The sequence below is a fragment of the Rhinopithecus roxellana genome, chromosome 11 (assembly GCF_007565055.1).
Source record: "Rhinopithecus roxellana isolate Shanxi Qingling chromosome 11, ASM756505v1, whole genome shotgun sequence".
Lineage (NCBI taxonomy): Eukaryota > Metazoa > Chordata > Mammalia > Primates > Cercopithecidae > Rhinopithecus > Rhinopithecus roxellana.
In genome coordinates this window covers 82,439,490-82,463,950 of record NC_044559.1, presented here as the reverse complement: position 1 = coordinate 82,463,950, position 24,461 = coordinate 82,439,490, and positions in this window count along the sequence as shown.

Genomic DNA, 24,461 nt, shown 5'->3' with positions numbered 1-24,461 from the left:
TCTGTCACTGAGGCTAGAGTGCAGCAGTGCGATCTCAGCTCACTGCAACCTCCACCTTCTGGGTTCAAGCAATTCTCCTGCCTCAGCCTCTAGAGTAGCTGGGATTATAGGTGCATGTCACCATGCCCAGCTAATTTTTGTATTTTTACCACGTTGGCCAGGCTGGTCTCAAACTCTTGACCTCAGGTGATCCACCCACTTTGGCCTCCCAGAGTGCTGGGATTACAGGCGTGAGTCACCATGCCTGGCCAAGTTAAGATAAATATATATATAACATATACATACAGAAAGAGAGAGAGAAAGGGAGAAAAAGATAGAGGTTAATTTTTTTATAGCTTCTGAGACTTGTGTATTGCTCTGAAATCACTTTTTTTGTTCTAAGATCATTTTTTAAAATCTCCCATATTTTCTTCTAGTGATTTTATGTGTGTGTGTGTGTGTGTTTTAGTTTAAATGTTTGGTTCAGACTTTCACTTCATAAGGGCATGACAGCCTTTTGTTCCCATGGTAACGTCAAGAAAAAGAGAAAATAAAAATCATACTTTCCCATGGGGTTAACAAAGATCAGGAGTCGAAAGAAGATTTAATGAACTAAGTCCTTCATTGGCAAAGAGAAAGCCAGGACAGCTTCCATTTCTCACAAGAGTTTCTGACCTAGGCATGGAAAGATTGGCCTAGACAGAGATTTGCAAGGAGGAGAAAAAAATCAGCTGAGCTAGACATGATAGTGTAGCCCAGATGCATGGATTGCAATATAGGAGTATTCCAATTGCAAAAACAAATTAGGCCAATCACTTTCAAATCACCACCGCCACCTCAAACTGACAAAAAGTGTCAATGAAGAAAGGGCAAAGATGCAGGGCAAAACTACAAAGACCCATGTACTTCCATAATGCTTGGATTCCAAGAATATTCAAAGGGAATGTGATGTTGTCTGCCATGAATACAAATGAGTGAGTAATAAACATTGCTAAATGTCCTATTCCATAACATAGTAATAACCTACTCTTCTTATTTATGAAAATCACATGGTCCTTGACCTTTTTTTTTTTTTGGAGGACAGGGTCTCACTCTGTTGCCCGGGCTGGAGCGCAGTGGCACAACCACAGCTCACTGTAGCCTCAACTTTCTGGGCTCAAATGATCCTCCCACCTCAGCCTCTCATGGAACTGAGAATCCAAAGTAAGTTAAAAAATAGCTAAAATGGCAGCTCATCTACTCAAATATTGATAATAGCTAAAAGATATTATAAAAAAATTATGAGGGGTGTAGACATACAAGACATACCAATAACCAAAAGAACACATAGTCAATAGAAGCAGGTCCGTAGTTAAACCCAGTTATTGGAACTAGCAGCAAGAATATTTAAGCAATTGTCATATACATTTTAAACCAATTTATAGGAAAATGTGGATCTAATGAGTAAGAGATAGGGGTATATCAGAAGAGAAAAAGGAAATCTAAAAAACAAGACAAAATGGAAATTCTAGGATGATAAAATGCAGTGTCTGTGATAAAACAGTCACTGGATGACATTAACAGCAGTTTGAATTTTTGAAAGAAAGCATTAGCAAACCTAAACCCAGGTCAATGGAAATTATCCAATTAAGTCAGAGTTTAAAAAAAGAGTAAAGACAATCAAACAATATAGTGTCAATAATGAAACTGACGACTGACTTTCCATCAGAAATGATGCAAGTCAGAAGACAATGAAATGATAACTTTAAAGTGCTAAGAGAAAAAACCACTATCAACCTAGAATTCTATATACAGTAGTCTCCCTTCATCCACGATTTTGCTTTCCAAGGTGTCAGTTACCCACAATCACTGCAGTCTGAAAATATAAAATGGAACATTCCAGAAATAAACAATTCATAGAATTCAAATTGTGTGCTGTTCTGAGTAGTAGGATGAAATCCCACACTGTCCTGCTGCTTCCCGCCTGGGATGTGAGTCATCCTTTTATCTAGCATATTCACAGTCTATGATACCTGCCTGCTAGTCACAGAGTAACTGTCTTGGTTATCAGATTAAAAAAAAAAAAAACAGAATGTATGTAGGGTTCAGTACTATCTGGGGTTTCAGGCATCCACTGGGGATCTCGGAATGTATCCCCCACAGATAAGGGGGAACTGCTGGGAACTTCTGTATAGTGAAACCATCTTTCAGAGGCAGCAGATGGGCAAACCAGATATAAAAGAAACAAAGTCACAGTGTGGCAGTCACACATAGGGAGTGACAGATGTCCAATTCTGAGGGCACAAATGATGTCTGGTCCCCGGAGTTCCTGATGGATCGTTAATGCTGGTGCTGTGTCCTGACTGATAAGAAGCCATTGTTTTTTCTTCTCTTGAGTAGTGGCTGCTCAGTTGCTGACATACTTTCTTGATTCCTCTATTTTCTGTTCTTTTCCTTTTAAATGACAAGTCATCACCTGAAATAAGATAAAGTCTCTATGCCTCGCAACCAGAAAGAGCTGACAATATAATTCCTTTAGACAGGATGGCTTCTCACCTAAGATTTTGGGACATTTCACAGACATTTAATATTAAAAAGAGAGAAGAAGACAGTTTAACAGAGGAAAAGAGCACTGGATGGCTTCCCAGGGTCCCAGACCTCCAGGCAACTGTTTCCTCAATGCACATGAGGACTAGCTGTCTTTCAATTCAAATTATGTAAATTTTCACAAATTCTCTCCAGTGATAATGCAAAGAAGAATAGAAGAATGGAATCACCCACTGGTTGATAAAAATTCAAGGAGAACAGATTATTGGCTTTGATGAGATAGTCCGAATGTTTAATGTAGAATGTAGACAGGCGTCCTGGGTGAAAGTCAACATAGGGCAATTGAGAAAAGGCCAGTAAAGGGCTTTTCACTGTTTTCTGCATTTTAAGCCAAGGTAAGTTTATGAGAATCTTTTCTAAATTGCCATAATTATAATAACCTGTCCCCTGGTAGTCATCATTTAGCAGTGTGTTTTTTCTATAGCTTGTGTTCAACAAATAGCAGTGTAGCTATTACTGGGAATACTTACTATAGGAAACACTGCCCACCAGCCACTCTGCAGGGGTGGATTGTCACCAGTTATTTTCAGGGCAATGCTTTTTTTTTTTTTTTGAGACAGAGTTTCACTCTGTTACCCAGGCTGGAGTGCAGTGGCGCAATCTCGGCTCACTGCAACCTCCACTTCCCAGGTTCAAGTGATTCTTCTGCATCAGCCTCCTGAGTAGCTGGGATAACAGGCACCCACCACCATACCTGGCTAATTTTTGTAATTTTATTAGAGACGATGTTTCACCATGTTGGCCAGGCTGGTCTTGAAGTCCTGACCTCAGGTGATCCACTCACCTCAGCCTCCCAAATTGCTGGGATTACAGGTGTGAGTCACTGTGCCTGGCCCCAGGGCAATGCTTTTGAAAATGCTGTTTAGACTGTACCCTCCACCAAGAGCTGGTCTAAAGATGGGCATCCATCCTTTAGCTTTTAAACCTTCCTTTCACATACACAATACTTAAGTCCAAGGTTACAGTAGCTCTGTTTCTCTGGGTCTCTCTTGTCCCTTTCTCCTCTCTGCACCAGCTTTATCCTAAGGCTGGCACCTCTCAAGTTTGCAAGATAGATAAGGCACTTCCAGGCATTACGTTTAGAAACTGCAATGTTCAGAAGAGCTTTTGTCACCTGCCCATTCCTAAGCCAGTCACCATCAAGAAAAATTGGGTTATTCAGACAAACTAGAATCTACCTCCTGGAGCCAGGGATAGGCTAGGCTCTCCTAAGAGGCTTGGTTGTATAGGGGAGAATATATTTCTCAATAAACTCTGGGCTCTTTTAAGAAGGAGGAAGAGTGAATGGATGTTAGGCGATTTAGGGTATCCTGCCCAAGTTAAATTTTCCAGTGGCTGCTATCATTGCTTTTTAACAAACCACAGTTTGTTTAGTTTCATTATCATTAATTTTATTTATTGTGGATTGTTTGGCTAAGCCTACCATGTGCAGTGAAGCATATCTTCACCAACAATACTTTAAACTGTAATTTCCAGTAACTAAACTTAAAGACTGTGAACACTGGGAACCAAGAATAGATATCTGCATCTCCTAACAAAAGCGAATGAAGTCACCATCCTCAACACCATTGTCAATACCCCTAAGTTTGTGTCCATGATGATCCTTGTTGTTAGTAGAGTTTTTCCTTAAAAAGGAGAAGAAGAACGCCTGTAATCCCAGCACTTTGGGAGGCTGAGGCGGGCGGATCACCTGAGGTCAGGAGTTCAAGACCAGCCTGACCAACATGGAGAAACCCTGTCTCTATTAAACAGAAAAAATTATCCGGGTGTGGTGGCACACGCCTGTAATCCCAGCTACTCAGGAGGCTGAGGCAGGAGAATTTCTTAAACCCTGGAGGTGGAGACTGTAGTGAGCCGAGATTGCGCCATTGCACTCCAGCCTGGGCAACAAAAGCAAACAAGCAAAACTCTGTCTCAAAAAAAAAAAAAAAAAAGGAGAAGAAGAAAAAGCAACTTATGTGTGCTTATGGGATATGATACTCTGTCCTAGAGGGCTGAGCTCGGAAAGGATCGAGAATCTCTGCTTTGGATGGGAATTCCTGTTAGCATTTTCTACTCTTCTTTGCCATAATGAAGAAAGATAGAGTCTCTGTCTCAGTGTTATGTGTGCTTACCTCAGTCTTAGGGTGGCAGAGACCCAGCTTCTCATTAGTCTCTCCTGTCTAAATTGAAAGAAAGAAGATCACTTTTCTCAGTTGACCTTCTCCTATTTCTTGTATAAAGTAAAAAGATCAAGACTTGGGAATTAAAAATACAACGTCTTTGGCTGGAGTAATTGCAAGCTAATTACTGCTATCATTATGCATTACATTAAAATATCAGCACTTAAACTGTACACGCTACAAAGTTCAGGCCCTCATTACATCTTACTTGATCACTTCAATTGCTTCTACCTTGATCTCCCTGACTTCTCCAATCCGTCTTGCACAATATTCCCAAGGGATCTTTCAAAAACACAAATCTGATAGTGTCACTTTCTTGCCTACAATTTTGTTTGTTTTTAATGAGACAGAGTCTCACTCTGTCACCCAGCCTGGAGAATCGCTTGAACCCAATCTGTGCCTTTTGGGTTCAAGCGATTCTCCTGCCTCAGCTACTTGAGTAGCTAGGATTACAGGCGCCTGCCACCACATCTGGCTAATTTTTGTAGTTTTAGTAGAGATGGGATTTCATCATATTGGCCTGGCTGGTCTTGAACTCCTGGCCTCAAGTGATTCACCCGTCTCGGCCTCAGCTGAGATTACAGGCGTGAGCCACTGCACCCAGCCACTTGCCTATAAGTCTTAAAAGGCATTCTATAAGCTAAGTGGGCACACATACCCATATTATTCTGGCCTCTGCCTGTCTCTCCAGCCTCATCTCTCACCCCAGTCCCAAGCAAAATTCTACCAGGCACTGCAGTCTTACCACTCCCTTCTTGTAGTGTCCAGAACATCTGAGTGCTTCTTCCAGCCTTATTACACCTCGCTCCCTCTACCTGGAACTTCCTTTCTCCCTTATTTTTCTGTTAAATCCCCATTCATGCTTCAAAATCCCCTCCAAACACCCCATTGTCTTTAAAAATCTGACTTTACTCTGCCAGGAAGTTAGTTGCCTATCTTTGATGCCTTATTAGTAGTGTTTAAGATGGTGGATTTCTAAGCCAAACTGTCCAGGTTCAAATCAGGTTCCACCACTTACTAGCTATGTGCAGAGTTAAAGCAGTAGTAGTGAAAACTAAGTTTCTGTCTTTTAGGCAATGCAAATGACTGAAATACGCAATGATTTCCTGTAACTAAACAAGAGGTCATGAGATCCAATGAGGAATAAAAAGCTGAGACAGATGCATCACGTGCTAAACATTTCACATACATTAACTCATTATTTCTCCCAACGGCACTATAGGGTAGGCACTGTCATCGTTCCCATTCCATAGAAATGGGAACTGTGCAGAGTTTGAGATTTTATGTCACATCCAAGCTCTCTAGTTCGCTGTTGCTGTTTCACAGGTGCTGGCAGAAGACATGGAACTCCTGGGTCAGAGACAAAGGACTTTGTGAATCATGACCAAAGCAGTAGACAGAGCTGCACGGTTGCTGGTTCCCTGTGCCCCTGAGTCTTACGGTGGTGATGCAGATGGCTCCCTGTGGATGCCTGCGTGCAAGGCCAGTCACCTGACAGGAGAGGAACCCTGAGCTTGAGCTTGGGAAATCATCACTTTTATGAGAAGCGGAATAAAAAGCCTTCCGTGTGGAGAAAGGGGAACACTCATACACTGTTGGTGGGAATGCAAATTAGTACAACCTCTGTGGAAAACAGGGTGGAGATTCCTCAAAGAACTAAAAACAGAACTGCCGTTCAACCTGGCAATCTCACTGCTGGGTAGCTACCCAAAGGAAAAGAAATCATTATATCAAAAAGACACTTTCTCTCATATGTGTATCGCAGCACTATTTACAACAGCAAAGATATGGAATCGACCTGAGTCCATGGATGAATTATAAATGCCCATCAATAATAGATTGGATAAAGAAAATGTGGTATAATTCACACCATGGAATACTATGCAGCCATAAAGAATAATGAGATCATGTCCTTTGCAGGGACATGGCTGGAGCTGGAGGTCATCATCCTCAGCAAACTAATGCAGGAACAGAAAATCAAATACTGCATGTTCTCACTTATAAGCAGGAGCCAAGAGATGAGAACACATGGACACAACAAGGGTAATAACAGACACTGGGGCCTATGGAGGGTGGAAGGCTGGAGGAGGAAGAGGATCAGGAAAAATAACTAATGGATACTAGACTTAATGAAATAATCTGTACAGCAAACTCCCATAACAAAAGTTTACCTATGTAACAAACCTGCACATGTACCTTTGAACTTAAAAGTTTAAGAAAAGAAAAATGTGGTACATATACACCATGGAATACTATGCAGCCATAAAAAAGAACAAGATCATGTCTTTCAAAGCAATATCGTTGGAGCTGAAGGCCATTGTCCTAAGTGAATCAGAAAATCAAATATTGAATGTTATCACTTATAAGTGGGAGCTAAACAAGAGGTACACATGAGTACACAGAGGTAAATGATAGATGTTGAGGACCCCAAAAGAGAGGAGGGCAGGAGGGGAGATGAGGGCTGAAAAATTACCTATTGGGTACAATGTTCACTATTTGGGTGATGGGTACTCTAGAAACTCAAACCTTGCATTACATAATATATCCATGTAACAAAGCGGCACATGTACCCCCGAATCTATAAAAATAAAATTTCTTTAAAGTGGAAAAAAAACCTTCTCTTTGTCCAGGGAAAAACACTACCTCATCCTTCAAGGTTGCTTGCTGCAATCCCAAGACACAGCCCAGAAAATGGGCCATCCAGCATGCACACCCACAGGACGAGGAAGAGACACTCAGGGCCCCAGTGGATTACCTCTCCTGGGAGCCCTGGACCTACTATTGAACCCCTCACTACCTCAGTTTCCTTGTGTCTTAAGATGGGGTAATCATAGTACCTGCATCATAGAGGCTTTGTAAGGGTTGAAAGGATTAACCCAGAATAAGTGATAAGTGCCAGCTATTACTGTCAATCCCCACTTTGCCCTTCCCTACCTTCCACATACTTTATTTGTAGCTTTTATTCTATTTGATGGTAAACAAATAATAGAGATGAAGTCTTGCTGTGTTGCCCAGGCTGGTCTCAAACTCCTGGGCTCAGGCCATCTTCCCCGCTAGCCTCCCAAAATGCAGGGTGCAGGGGTAACAGTTGTGTGAGCCACCACACCCAGCCGTTAAGTGTCCATTTCCCCCACTGCCTAACAGCTCCTTGAAGCATATTCGTCCTTGCATCTCAGATGCCAGTATAGGGTAGATAATTATTGTATTTGTCGATTAAAAGAGTAAACAAAAAGTCTTCCTGTATATCAACCAGTGTGATCTGACTAGAGTCTCTGTATACTTTTGATCAAATTTCATGACTCCAAACTTTTCAATGCTTTGGTGAAAAAAACAAATCATCATTCTCTTTTAGGTAGTGCTCTTTTCCATGCAATAACATGAAATGGCAATTTATTAATATAGGAAGATTAAGTCGTTTCTCCAGCAAAATTACCTGGTCTCACCTATTTCCATTTCTATGCAATGGGAACGATAATAGTACTTACCCTATAGTGCGGTTGGGAGACATAATGAGTTAATGTGTGTGAAATGTTTAGAAGAGCACTTAGCACGTGCTGCATCTATCTCAGCTTTTTATTCCTCATTGGATCTCATGACCTCTTGTTTAGTTACGGGAAATCATTGCATATTTCGGTCATTTGCATTGTCTAAAAGACAGAAACTTAGTTTTCACTATTATTGCTTTAATTCAGAAAACTGTGTCTCTGGAGATAGGAGTCCAATGGGTCGTTGTTTTATCAACAGTTACTCGGAACAATCCAGGTGAACACGTGACAGCCATTCTTTCGGTCTGGCAGGACCTAATAGGCTTCCTCTGACCAGATAGAAGCAGCCAGGAGAGATGACCCAATGTCTGATACAAATTCTGATCTGTGACCAGTAAATCAGTAATTCTCAGAAAAATGAATACGTAAGGGAAGAATAAAAAAAAGTCACCGAAACCATTTAACATGGCCATTGTTTCATGTACCCAATAGGAAACCATCATCCAGTCTTTTTTTCTGAAATAATTAAGACTGTGGATGGATACGCTGTTTCTATAACAATCTCCGATGCTTTCAGCTGAGTTCCCTGAAATCACGGTCCTTCGCTCTACTTCTTTGACTGTGCAGACCTTGCTGAAACAAGACTTCCCTGTTCTTTGGCCCCATGCGCTGTTTTGTTAGCTAGAAAATGCAGCCTTCTAGTTGGTATGCACTTTACTGGTCTCAGGTGTCTACTAAACAGCCCAAAGCCCCTCTCGCCCTAGAAACAGTAGAACTCAGCAACGCTTATGGCCTGCGGGTGAGACAAGATTGACTACAGGGCTGTGATTTCTTTGGGTTTCACAACAAGACCTGTGTTCTTTCTTCTACGCCAGTCTACCTAGAACGGGATTTCACCCACAGCTGCTGCCAGCACCCACTCACCCCTGATGACACACACCTGCCTGGCCAGTCAGAGTTCCACCGCGCTAACGCACTGCTTTTCCGAGGCGGGAGAAAGATAATGCAAAGATTGATAAACGGAAAGAGGAGTTCAACAAGACAACAGAATGCTCAGAAGTGCACATCCTAGTCCCATGTCTAAACGCACCTGGCCTTGTTATATGTGTGTAGCTTCTTACGCTGGCATGCATGTCGTATATACATGTAAAAACATATATTCTTTTAAAAATATTTAACAATCATCACTTAACTATGATAACAAAAGAGAGTTTATTATTTTTCAGATCAAGAGGTTATCATGTCCCAAATCACATACTCGGTTGAGAGCAGGTCCAGAATTCGGTCTTGGTTGTTCTGATTCTCAGCCAGAAGCATGTGCTGCTGTGTACCATGGTGTCTCTTCTGTGTGCCTCAATATGAACCATTTGCACCTGAAATCGGCGACATAAAAAACTCAAACTCTTTTTTTACTTTTATTTATTTTATTTATTTATTAATTGATTTATTTTTTGAGACGGAGCCTCGCTCTGTCGCCCAGGCTGGAGTGCAATGGTCGGATCTCGGCTCACAGCAACCTCTGCCTCTGAGTTCAAGCGATTCTCCTGCCTCAGTGTCCCAAGTAGCTGAGACTACAGGCATCCACCACCACGCCTGGCTAATTTTTTGTATTTTTAGTAGAGACAAGGTTTCACCGTGTTAGCCAGGATAGTCTCGATCTCCTGACCTCGTGATCCGCCTGCCTCGGCCTCCCAAAGTGCTGGGATTACAGGCATGAGCCACCACGCCCGGCCTCAAACTCATTTTCTAAACAATATAGTATCCAGTAAGTACCAGATGTTTCCAGAGCTTCCATGCATTCAGACAAGGAAACAGGGAGCCCCCCAGAGTACTGCTACAGGCTCCCCAACTTCCTTCTCCTCTCCCTGAGCATGTGGGAAGGCCAGACTTCCTGTGAAGTTAGTTGCAGACTCACGAATAAGCTTTGGGAAATGGAATATGTGTCTAAGTGGCATCCTCACTACCAGGCTGGGCCACACAATATCCCACGCTGTGTCCCCATCCTTTAAACAACTTAAACCCAAATCCTTCCACAACCTCTGAGATAGGAGAACATAGACACAATTTGAGGAAGAGCTGTCTTGCAAAATTGCGTGACCTGCAAAACAGTCTATAAGAGCAAAAAAGAAAATGTTATGATGTTAAGAAACCTCAACTTTAGAGGTTTGTTTTGTTTTGAGACAGAGTCTCGCTCTGTCACCCAGGCTGGAGCGCAGTGGCACGACCTCAGCTCACTGCAACCCTCTGCCTCCTGGGTTCAAGTGATTCTCCTGCCTCAACCTCCTGAGTAGCTGGGATTACAGGCGCCCACCACCACGCCCAGCTAATTTTCGTATTTTTAGTAGAGATGGGGTTTCACCATGTTGGCCAACTGGACTCAAACTCCTGACCTCAAGTGATTGGCCCACCTCGGCCTCCCAAAGTGCTAGCATTACATGTATGAGCAACTGCACCCAGCCTTTAGAGGTATTTGTTACAGCAGCGTCTCCAACTCATGTCCCTTTAGTTCACCTGAGAGGTCTCCTGCAGCTTCAGTCTGCGGCTGAAGGCCCTTCTCAAGGACTGGGTCTCTTCCTGTGGTAGGGTTCTCCATTTAACATGGTCACTGATCACGGTTTCATGTACCCGATAGGCAATCATCACTCCATGTTTTTTCGTTTTTTTAATAAATGAGGCTTAGGATACAAGCCTATTTCTATTATGATTTCAAATTCTTATATACCATAGGTCTCTCTCTGGCCGTAGCAGATTGTTTCTCCTGCACATGGGACACGCAGGAAATGCTAAGGAATTAATCCCTTTAGGAGCAACCCCCAACCAACAAGGGATGGAGGTTGGTGGATATATAATATCTCAGCTTCCCTGCTGCAGGGAGATGGTTGTCAGATACTCTCTGCATGTTTGCTCCACAGCAGGACTGTGCCCAGTGGCTCAGAGTGGAAATCCTCTCTTCCTTGCTTTCCTTCCCACCTTCCGTCCCACTCCTTCGCTGTACTTGTCAGGATCACTTCCCGAATAAATGACTGAAACCCCAACCCTTGCACAGTGCCCTGCCTTTGCAAGAGAAGGGAGTTAGCATTCATTTCACTCCTATGGGAAGAGCGCAGTTGAATGAATCACGTGGGCAGCCTAATATTTTTAGGCTTATAAGTTCCAGTTCTGTTCATGGTTCTACTGCATGAACCAGCAAATCAGGGTCACCTTACTTATCTAATATTTGAGGGAACTGGCAAGGAATAAGTAATAATTACAAAATTATTTGCAAATGCTAAATATCATTTCTTAATTAATAAGCAAAAAATACAGTCTTTAAAGAGTGTTTTCTAGGTAGAAGCAAAGCCCATTTAGCACATTAAACTTGGAAAACAGAGACAAACCCAAAGAGAAAAATAAAATGTCCCCATTATCCCATGGCAGTTTTAAAAATTTAAGTGTACAGCCTTTCGGTGCTTTTTCCCCTCTCTGTGTATATATAGTTTAGCAAAATGAGATCACATTGTATAAATAGTATTGTAACTTGATTTGCATTTACCAAAAAACAGATGTGTAGCTTTCAGTGGTACTATGGATATATTCTAGAAAGTTCTCTAATCCATCAGTCTGCAGGATATAAACTGATGTACCATATCCATATTGTACTTCATTCCATCCCAGGAACACTTGCTAGACTAACATAAAAATATGCCAAGGTCAAAATGAATTTATATTTATTTAGCCAACTCAATGAGATCAGGGATTTTCCTTTTTCTACTTTGTTATAGCCAGAGTTTAGAACAATGCTTCACACCATATGCATTCAATAAATATTTATCAAATAAATGCATGGAACAACAAAGCGGCTAGCACCATTTTACTGACCGGTTTAGGTCCAATTGTAGTCAATAGGAAGCCAAAATCAGTGTCCAGTCACAAGCACTTTTATGAGCATTGGTTTTCTGGGATGGCTGCTTATTGCGTTTTCTCTACTTTATTCCTTTAGTCCTGGGTCAGACTTTCGTTATATCAACAGCAATCAAACCTTGCCATTCCATAGCAACCTAACACCCCAGAACCCGGGTGGGGTTTCCCACGGACAAGGCACAGCTCGTTCCTATTGCTGGAGCTCTCCCTTCCCTATGAGATCGTGTCCTCGTAAATCATTCCCACCAAGTTCCACTTGTTAAGATAACTGGGGGCATTTTACAACGCTGTAACCTAGATGTTATCATGGAGACTCGCCCCGTCTCCAATTTGCGATCTTCAGGAAGGTGGCCATATGCCTGCCACTCAGCAGGGCGGGCCACGGACCCACTGTCAAAGGACTCACGGCTCGCAGTGTCACTGACCCTCACCATCCTAAGATCATCCGAGGCGCTGAACACAGAGCCTCAGGCAGCCCCTCAGTTCTCTCCTGCAAGTCCAGACAAGGTCTTGGTGGTTCATTGCGCTTAGATTCCTGCTTCTTGGGAGCTTTGAGAACTTGGAGTGGTATTGACATAACCTTAGGGATCTATCTCTGTGACCAGCCAAATGCAACTGTCACCATTTTGGTTATTTGGTGACGTCAGACATCACCTGGCTGAGCTGCTCCCCATGGAAAATGTGACTCTGATACAATGAGAATGCTTTCATTGAATTTTAACTTCAAGGACAAGTGGGAAAACTCAGCTTCAGTGAACCGGCTGCAAGGGCAGTATTCCACAACTGTGGTGTGTCTCAAACTGTGAACACCCCCCCAGGCTGGGTGGGCAGAGACAATAGGTGTGCCCAGCCCAGCCTTCCTCTACGACAATATGTCCTCCCACTTTTAGGTGCTATCTTCCATTTTGTTTTGGAAAAATTAGCTTCATGGCATGAGCTGAATGGTAGTAAAATGGGGAAGGGCAAAGAGAGCTTATTAGCCACTTTGTCAACAATAAAATCCGCTTCCAGCCACTTCTGTAGCCCTAAGGAGCCATCACAGCACCTGGAACGCAGCGGAGACTCATTCACAGTGGATTAAATTGAAGAGAATGAGCCATCAATTGCTGTATCAGCATAGTTGCCTTTTTATTGTTTTTGGAATAAAGTAGTGGAATAGCCCAGTACCACAGCCCCGAAGGAACAAACAACAAAAAAGTAATTACTCTCTTACCTAAGCCAGTCAGAAAATAATACATTCTGGCTAAGTGCGGTGCCTCATGCCTATTAACCCAGCACTTTAGGAGGCCGAGACGAGAGGCTCACTTGAGCCCAGCAGTTCAAGAACAGACTGGGCAACATGGTGAGACTCTGTCTCTACCACAAAGTAAAAAATATTAGCCAAGTATAGCGGTGCACACCTGTAGTCCCAGCTACTCAGGAGGCCAAGGTGGGAGAATCACTTGAGCCCAAGAGCTCGAGGTTACAGTGGGTTATGATCACGCTATTGCACTCGCCTCTGGGTAACAGACAGACCCAGTCTCAAAAAGGAAAGAAGAAAGGGAGGGAGGGAGGCAGGGGAGGGAAGGGAGGGAAGGAGGGGAGGGAAGGGAGGGAAGGAGGGGAGGGAAGGGAGGGAAGGAGGGGAGGGAAGGGAGGGAAGGAGGGAGAAAGCAAGAAGGAAGGAGGGAGGGAGGGAAGGAAGGAAGGAAGGAAGGAAGGAAGGAAGGAAGGAAGGAAGGAAGGAAGGAAGGAAGGAAGGAAGGAAAAAAGAGATGTTATTAATAATTACACGTGGAACACATTGATAACATTGACATAGTTAGGTGTGGCATTTCGTGTGGATTACTAATTTGCAATAATTAGAATGCAGAGTCCCAGGTTGAGTGACACATCGCCAGCAGTGTGAGGGCTGGGGAGAGCAGAGGCAAGAGGCAGCAGGCGGGCAAGGCCGGTGGGCAGAGACGCAGCCGACCCTGAAGCGTCCTGTGCCTCAGTTTCCTCCTGCATACAGGAAGCTTAGATAATTGCAGAGGAATTTTCAGGTTCTAAAATGTTTTGAGAAACTTAAACACAGTAAAATATTACACAGAGAGATTTAACGACTAGGAAGGATAAAGGAGAAGCCACTTTAATAATACGTTTCACCAGCCGGGCACAGTGGCTCACTCCTGTAATCCCAGCACTTTGGGAGACCGAGGCAGGCAGATCACAAGGTCAAGAGATCTAGATCATCCTGGCCAACATGGTGAAACCCCGTCTCTACTAAAAACACAAAAATTAGTTGGGCATGGTGGCACGTGCCTGTAGTCCCAGCTACTCAGGAGGCTGAGGCAGGAGAATTGCTTGAACCCGAGAGGCAGAGGTTGCAGTGAGCCGAGATTGCGCCACGGCACTCCAGCCTCAGCGACAGAGCAAGACTCTGTCTCATAAAAAATAAATAAATAAATTTCATCAAAAATTATTCCATTGACATCACAATTTAGGATACGTAGCTGACATAGATAAAATGCCAGAAAATAGCAGACGATTTCCAGTGTTCTACCAAGTAGAATTATATACATAGATAGATACATAGATAGATAGATACATAGATAGATAGATAGATAGATAGATAGATAGATAGATAGATAGATAGATAGATAGAATTTTTTTTTTTTTTTTTTTTTTTTGAGACAGAGTTTCACTCTTGTTGCCCAGGCTGGAGTACAATGGTGCCGTCTCAGCTCACTGCAACCTCCATCTCCCAGGTTCAAGTGATTCTCCTGCCTCAGCCTCCCAGGTAGCTGGGATTACAAGAGCCCACCACCACTCCTGGGTAATTTTGTATTTTTAGTAGAGATGGGGTTTCATCATGTTGTCCAGGCTGGTCTCGTGTTCCTGACCTCAGTTGATCCACCTGCCTTGGCCTCTCGAAGTGCTGGCATTACAGGCGTGAACTACCATGCCTGGCCTAGAATAACATTTTTAAGTTATTTATGGTCTGCTTCTCCACAAAGAGTAACAGAAAAAGTTACATCTGAGTATCTCAGCGAGAGTTCCTGGAGGCAGCGGCTTTTGGTAGTAGCATGGAATATGTAGCATGTAGTATGTGAACACCATGTAACATTCAGCTGCCCTGAGCCCTCTGCCTGAGGTTCTGACATTCTCTTTTTTTTTTTTTTTTTTTTTTTTTTTTGAGACGGAGTCTCGCTCTGTCACCCAGGCTGGAGTGCAGTGGCCGGATCTCAGCTCACTGCAAGCTCTGCCTCCCGGGTTTACGCCATTCTCCTGCCTCAGCCTCCCGAGTAGCTGGGACTACAAGCGCCCGCCACCTCGCCCGGCTAGTTTTTTATATTTTTTAGTAGAGACGGGGTTTCACCGGGTTAGCCAGGATGGTCTCGATCTCCTGATCTTGTGATCCGCCCATCTCGGCCTCCCAAAGTGCTGGGATTACAGGCTTGAGCCACCGTGCCCAGCCGGTTCTGACATTCTCTAAGCTGCTCAGAGCATCAGCAGAGTCACAGTGGAGTTTTTATCTCTACTGAGGCAAGTCTAGAGCTTTAACACAGACAACCAATCTCTTTGCCTACGAACCACCCAGGAGAAAGAAAGCACTGTCTTCAATGAAAGGGCACTGTCAGGTCTTAGAGGGTCCTGGCATAAAGGCAAGGGCCCTGCTCTGGGAGGTCAGAGAACCTGGATCCAAGCCTCCAACAAATACATGGTCAGCATCTGCGAGGTGCCAGGCCCTATGGGGAGCCCTGCATCATGCAATTCAAGAAAAAGAAAATTCCTGTCCACAAAGAATTCACAGTTCAGAGCGTAAGGCTGGCAAGCAAACAGCCCCCAAAGTACCACGTGGGCCACAGGCATGAGAAGGCACTAAGCACGGGTGCCCCGGTACTTTGTGGGGTTAGGGTGGGGGTGTCCAGTCTTTTGGCTTCCCTGGCCATATTGGGAGAAGAAGAATTGTCTAGGGTCACACACAAAATACACTAACACTAATGAAAGCCGATGAGAAAAAGTAAATGCCCAAAAATTCATGTTTTAGGAAAGTTTACAAATTTGTGTTCAGCTGCACTCAAAGCCGTCCTGGGCTGCACATGGCCCCTTGGTCACAGGTTAGACAAGCTTGGTTTAGGGGATTTTCACAGAAATGGTTCCAGGGGACATTACTGCCATGCTGAGAGGGACAGACGGAAGACAGGTGGTGGAGGCAGGATCAGTGTCTGGAATCCTGCTTGTGGTGGAGAGGGCTGTGCGTGTCTCCTCCTCTCCAGATGGGAGCAGAACGTCCCACAGACTCACAGGCTACTTTCGGCAAATTTTACCACCCCTGGGCCTCAATGTCTTCATCCATGAAAGAGGGATGGATAAAATGATTCCTTTCAGATGTGAAGGTATGAGAAACTCTCAAACATATTCTTCACATCTCCTCTTCCTTCCTTCCTTTCTTCCTTCCTTCCTTCCTTCCTTCCTTCCTTCCTTCCTTCCTTCCTTCCTTCCTTCCTTCCTTCCTCTCTGTCTCTCTCTTTTGTCTGTCTTTCTTTTTGACAGAGTTTTGCTCTTGTAACCCAGGCTGGAGTGCAGTGGTGCAATCTCAGCTCACTGCAACTTCGGCCTCCTGGGTTCAAGCAATTCTCCTGCCTCAGCCTCCCGAGTAGCTGGGATTACAGGCACCCACCACCATGCCTGACCTCAGGTGATGCACACGCGTTATCCTCCCAAAATGCTGGAATTACAAGCATGTGAGCCACCATGCCCAGCTATATCTCTCTTTTCAAGAACTCATTCATTATTTATTCTTTCTTTTTTTCTTTCTTTTTTGAAGAGTCTCACTCTATTGCCCAGACTGGAGTGCAGTGGCAGAATCCTAAGCCACTGCAGCCTTGCCCTCCCAGGCTCAAACGATCTTCCACCTCAGCCTCCTGAGAAGCTGGGACTCATTGCAGCTTAGCTGCAAATGCACACAATCAATCCCCCTCCCCGGCTAATTTTTTACTTTTGTGTAGAGACAGGGTTTCACCATGTTTCCCAGGCTGATCTTTAACTCCTGAGCTCAAGCGATCCTCCTGCCTCGGACTCCAAAACTGCTGGGATTACAGGAGTGAGCCACTGCGCCCGACCAAGAACTAATTCATTAAAATATTTTTCCTCCTTTCCACTCAAAAGATGATGGCTTGCACTGTTTGCCTTAGAAGTTAAAACTGAGATACACACTTAGCACTGGACTGGGAATTAAGTGCTCATATAAAACCAAGTTATTTATCAGAGGATGGAATATCTTGTTCATATAAAGAAATTACATTTTGACCTGTTTAACTTTATGCAACCAGAGTATCAGAAAAATAAAAAATAAAAACAGCCAAATTGCTGGCTAAGTGACTCTGGAGACAAGCATTACAGGAATTCCAAGGACATTCTGATACAAACCGATTTTATGTAGAGGATGATCTGTTGGAAGTGGGCTGGGTTTGTGCTTCAATACTTTGGACGCTGCAGCCTTGACTTGGAAAAAGTCTCCTAGGGAACGTGTCAGGGAGACAGCCGAAAGTGGGGAGAATGCTCATGTGGAAACCATGGTGTGGGGCTCACAGCTGGGGAGAGTTCGGAAGATTTGTTTCATTTCTTGTGATTATTCCCTAGTGTCTCATTTCCACTTATAGATCCCCTCTCTCCACCAAACCCCCATGGCATTGTCATAGGATACAGAAGTCAAGGCCAAGAGAAAAAGAAGGGGAAGCGTAGAGAAAAGGAGAGTAGAGAGGATGGCAAAAGGAAAGGTTGGTAAAAGAGAATTGAGGAAAAGGGCAACTCAGAGAAGGGAGGAGGGGAGCAGACCAGGCATTGCCTACCAAAATGCTGAAAACAAGACTATAAATAGTGCGGGTTAAAAACAAAATAGGCGTATGTTCATTGCAGCACTCTTCACAATAGCAAAGACATGGAACCAACCCAAATGCCCATCAGTGATAGACTGGATAAAGAAAATGTGATGCATATACACCATGGAATACTATGCAGCCATAAAAAAGAATGAGATCATGTCTTTTGCAGGAACATGGATGGAGCTGGAAGACATCACCTTCAGCAAACTAACGCAGGAGCAGAAAACCAAACACTGCATGTTCTCACTCACAAGTGGGAGCTGAACAATGAGAACACATGGACACAGGGAGGGGAACATCACACAGTGGGACCTATCAGGGAGTGGGGGGTTGGCAGGAGGGAGAGCATTAGGACAAATAGCTATTGCACGTGCAGTTTAATACCTAGGTGACGGGTTGATGGGTGCAGCAAACCACCATGACACACGTTTACCTATGTAACAAAACTGCATGTCCTACACATGTACCCCCAGAACTTAAAATAAAAATTTTGAAACATAGGTGTTTTTGTTTAAGAGTAGAGCAAACTTACAGTGTGAGTTCCAGGGATAGAGGAAGGCAGGGATGGGCAGGACAAACTCCTGCTTGGCTCTTACCCTCTGGTATTAGAGAAATCTAGATTTTCAGAGCACTGAGTTATGCCCAATGGAATTTTTAATCTTGGGCCTTGAGGTACCTTTACCTTTATGCTAAGCGTTCATGTTGGTGTCTAGGGTATAGCAACAACCAGAAATCTTAAGGTTTTGCTCAGCTAGACTTCTTGAGAATGCACGCAATACATTGCTCTTTCTATCCAGAAATACATTTCTATTTCACCCACGCTCTCTGCAGGAGACTGGGTAGAGGATATTTTGCTCAATCTAGAACATCCATTCAATGTACAAACCTCATATGCTTGCTCCCTCAAAGAACATTATGAAGTCTGTATCAAAAGCCTTCTTGCTTGTAATGGAGTTAAACATTATTTTCCTTCTTCACTTGACCTTGGCCTGTTGCAAACTTGTACAGCAAATGTTAAGCTTTAATAAATGAACAGAAAATCCTTGAAACTTCTGAATGTGTACCCAAGTACTCTCTGTGACTTCCTGATCTTGATGTCAGAGGTGTTTCTTTGCCTGAAGGTCTTTGTATCTAAAAGTGTAGGAAATATATGGATTTAGAGCACATTATTCCCCGCAGGGCAAATTCTCACCCTTGATCCCCTGGGAAGAAATCTAATACACACGATTCATTATCCTCATCCTATGAAGCAAGTAGTGTTCCAGAAAAAGCTCAGTGCAGTCAAATAGCCTTTCATCTGTGACAATTTATCCAAATAATTTGTTATCATTTATCCCTTCTATAACATTTAGTTTCTCATCCACCATTAGTATAGAGTTTTAAAGCAAAATAAATCAGACATTGAAAAAAGCATAGGGAATAATATAAGGAACATCCATTAGTTTGCCACTGAACTTAACAAAAAAACATTTTGCAGATATGACTGTGTATTCCTTACACATCCTCTTGCCACCTGTCTTCCCTCAAGCCCCATTCTCCTCAGTCTGACGTTATTTCCTGGACACCTTTATATTTCTACTAATACATGTATGGGTATTCGTTAGGATAAAGATGAAACTGTTGTAGCAACAGAAGCTCAAAATATACCAGCTTGAAAAAGATAGAAATGTATTTCTGCTCCAAAAGTTCCTTTAGTTTCCTTCTTTTTTTTTTTTTTTTTTTTTTCTCAGTACCCACTACAGCGTTATCCTTGTCTGCAGGTTTGAGGATGGATCTGCTCCCAGGCAGGGCGAGACAGGTGCACCTAGGTTGTCGGAAGTTGCACGCATCACTTCTGCTGGTATGTGTTAGCCTAACCCAGACCACATGGACTCTCCGAGATGCCAGAGACCATGAGAAGAAGAAGACAAAGCGCTTGGAGAAGGATGGACCACTCACCATTTGCTGGAATAAACAATATTGCAGTCCATGTTTTAACACTTCATTTTCATCATGTCACACTGTCAGTAACTGAATAACAGGTATCAGAGTTTATCCCTGGAACCTAGAAATGGTCTTTGCAGATGGGAGTGAAGCAGGTCTTTGCAGAAGGGGTCAAGTTAGGGATCTTGAGATGGGAAGAATTTCCTGAATTGTCCTACTAGACACTATTTCACCTTATCCTTATCAAAGAGACAGAGGGAGGTTTTACTCACACAACAGAGGAGGAGGCAGAGCTGGAACAGACAAGAAAGGGACTCTCCCCAAGAGCCTCTGGCGTGGGCAGGCCTTCGAACACCTCTGTGTGTGCCCAGTGGAAGTGATTTCCAACTCCGGCCTCCAGAACTGTGAGAGAATAAATTTGTTATTTTAAGCCACCAAATGTGTGGCAAGTTGTTACAGGGAAGGAATAAAGTTCTCTGAGTCTTTCTTTTTTTACCCAACATTATGATTTTGAGGCCTTTCCATATTGATACATGTAGTTATAGTTAATTCACTTTCTTACACGAACAGATTAACAGATTTCCAAGGTGTTTTTTTTTTTTGTTTTTTTTTGTTTTTTTCTCCAATTTATCATTATTCAAAAAAAAAAAAAAGTCCTGCTGCTACAAAAATTCTTGTACATGTTGTCTGGTCTAAATGTGAAGATTTTGCTAGAACATGCACCTGGGAATGGAGCACTCAGTTTGCAGGGTATGTAGGTCTCTAATTTGAATAGGTATTTCAATTGCTCTCTGAAGAGCAGTAGCATATAAGTGTTCTCCTAATTCCCTGGCAACAATAGGTATTAACAGACTTTTAAATTATTGCCAGTCTGATGGGCATAAATAGTATCTCATTGCTTTTTAAATTTCCATTTCTGTCTGTGAAGTCGAGAATCTTTTTCTATTGAGCTAAGCCAGTCCAATAAAGACTGGTCCAGGTTTTGAAGACTGGCAAGAAGAAAGCCTAGACAAATTCATGTTGCTTTCACTTAATTTTACCACCAATTGGGCAAACAATCAGGGCAAAGGCTTAGGAGATAGAATCCAAAGGGCACTGCCATTAGGCAAGTCCTGACTATGCCACAGGTGCCTAGTCAACACTGTCATCAGGTATGTGGCAGGCCTGGCATAGCCCAACACACATATGTTTATTGCCTTAATACAGAATTTTTTTTAAATACAGATTTTAAATGTATTACTTACTTAGAACAAATGAGTTTTTATTTTATGATGTTTTTCATATTTTTATCCTATCATATTTTCTGACCATTAAAGAACCACTGGGATGAGGTTGAAATAACAAGAAACTTCCCAGAATGGGGCTATGTCATCAAAATAATAAAGCCAATATTGAACCTGGTTAGGTGTGTTCAGACAGTATATTGAGAATGCAGATTTAGGGTGGCTGTGGTGGTTCATGCCTGTCATTCCAACACTTTGGGAGGCCAAGGCAGGTGTATCACCTGAGGTCAGAAGTTCGAGACCAGCCTGGGCCAACATGGTGAAACCCATCTCTACTAAAAACACAAAGATTATCCAGGCATGGTGGGTGCCTATAATTCCAGCTACTCAGGAGGGTGAGGCAGGAGAATCATTTGAATCTGGGAGGCGGAGTTTACAGTGAGCCGAGATCGTGTCTTTGCATGCCAGCCTGGGCAACAGAGCAAGACTCTATCTCAAAAAAAAAAAAAAAATGCAGATTTAAAAAGAAAACTTAAAGGAAAGTCAAGCATGATCCCACTATCTGAGATGATGACCAAAGCTGGTGTTATTTAAAAAGGCAACGTGCTGTCAAAATCTCGCGTGATCTCTACGAAAAGGAAAAGGGGAAAGTGTCTGCAACTTCTATCATGGGAGACAGAATGCCTGGTTCTGCTCAGATTCTCAGGGGGTATATTTTTAGATGAGAAGGAGAATACCAAGGATGCATGACCAGCACTCCTAGAATCCAAACATGTTCCGGGGGAATGGCATGGATTAGTGCCATCCTCAAGATGCGGGGAGGGGGAGGGGGCAACACCAGTGGTTTCTAACACATTCCTGTCTAATCCACCAGTCAGACCTCTGCAAAAGCCAGATGGATAAAGGGAGATGTCAGTGGGCTATCCCCACAAACTTAACCAGGTTGTAACTTCAATGGTAGCTGCTGTGCCAGATGTGGTATGTTTATTAGAGCAGATTACACAGTCCTGGGCATGTGGTACACAGCTATACATATGACCGACATACTCCTTTTCATACCCATCAATAAAGGGAATCCAAAGAAGTTCACATTCACATGGGATGGATAGTAGCACACATTTGCAGTCTTGCCCAGGTTTTGGTTAATTTTCTTGTTCTCCATTGTAATATAATCTGAAGGGTCCTGGACCATCCGGACATTCCACAGATAATCAATCGCATGGATCCATAGATTGGTGACACTATGCTAATTGGACCTAATGAGAAAGCAGTGGTAAGTGATCTGAGTACTTTAGTGAGAAACTTACATTACAGGAAATGTGAGACAAACCCTTAAAAGACTCAGGTACCTGCTTCATTTGGGGAGTTTTTAGAAATCCAGAGGTCTGAGGCATACTACAGCATCCTCTCAAAAAAGAAGAACAAGATACTGCATTTTGTACATTGTACCATTAAGAACAAAGCGCAGTGCTTGACAGGTCTATGGAAAGCAGCACATTCCACGCTTGTCATACTGCTTGAATCTATGTATCTAGAGACGTGAAAGGTTGATGGCTCTGACTGGGGTGAGCAGTTAGTTAATGGATTCTGTAGTCAGTCCAGGCTGCAGTACAAACAGCCCGATGCCTGCCCCCCCAATACCTAGCAGCTCTCACAGTCCTAGAGTTATCTGTGGTAGAAAAAGGAACCATATGGACTTTCTGACAAGCCCCTATAAGAGAGTCACTATGAAAACCCTTAGAGTTCTACAACAAGGCCATGCAAGCTCCCACAAAGAACCACACATCATTCACAAAGCACCCCAGGTGTGCTACTGAGCTCTGGTCAAAACCGAGCATCTGGTCAAGACATATCAAGTGATTATGCAGTCGGAATTGCCATCCTGAACTGGGCAAGTTGTAAGGTGGTATGGCCCCAACAGCAAGAGGGTGACATTGTAAAATGAAAGTTGTATGGAAGTTCTCAGGAGGAACGCTAGGCTGGTTTGAATATGAAAATTAATCAAGGTAATACACCTATCTGTATATTAATAAAGGACAAAAACCACGTGACCATTTCAAGAGATGCAGAAAAAAGCATTTGACAAAATCCAACACCCTTTCATGATAAAAACACTCAACAGACTAGTGATGCAAGGGAATTTCCACAACCTGATACAGTTAAAGGCATCAACAAAAACTCACAACTAACATCCTTAAAGGTAAAAGATGAAATACTTCCCCCTAACATCAGGAACCAGATGAGGATATCTGCTCCCATGACTTCTCCTTACATTGGAGGGTTTGGCCAGGGTGATTAGGCAAGGAAAAGAAAGAAAAGGCATCCAGATTGGAAAGGAAGTAAAATAATCTATTCACAGGTGACATGAACTTGAATACAGAAAATCCTGAAGAATCCACAGAAAGCTAACAAATGAATTTAGCAAGGTCATAGGGTACAAAATCAATATACAAAAATCAACTGTATTTCTATACACTAGCAGTGAACTCCAGTCTGGGTGACAGGGTAAGACTCCATCTCGAAAGAAAAAAGAAGAAGAATGCAGATTCAAAAAGAAAACTTAGGAAAGCCAAGCATAATGCCACTATCCGAGATGATGACTGAAGATGATGACCAATCATTTTCTTATTTTCATCTGAAAATTAAAATAAGAAAACCATTCCATTTACAGCAGCATAAAATATACTTACGATAATTTAACAAAAGAAATATAAAACTGTGCACTGAAAACTGCAGAACAGTGTTCAGATATATTAAAGATGACCTAAATAAGTGGAAAGAAATCTTGCATTCATGGACCAGAAGAATTAATACTGTGATGATGGCAATATTCCCCAAGTCAATCTACAGATTCAACACAATCTTTATCAAAATCCCAACTGCCTTTTTTTTTCCTTTTATACGAAAACGGACAAGCTGATCTCAAAATTCACATGGAAATGCAAGGGCCCAAAATAACCAAAACAACCTTGAAAGAAGAAGAACAAAGTGGGAAGACTCACACTTCCCAATTTTAAAACTTGCTACAAAGCTACAATAATCAAGACAGAGTGGTACTTCCATAAGGATAGAGATTTAGATCAGTTAAATAGAACTGAGTGTCCAAAAATAAATCCTTACATTTGTGGTTGGGTAATGTCTGAAAAATGTGCTAAGACAATTCAATGGGGGAAAGAAGAGCTTTTTCAACAAATGATTCTGGGACAACTGAATATCTAGATTAAAAAAAAAATTGGATTTGAACCCCTACTTCTCACTATCCATAAAAACGAACACAAAAGGGATCAAAGACCTAAATGTAGGTGCTAAAACTGTAAAACTGTGAGAAAGATGCAAAAACTTAGGTCTCCATGA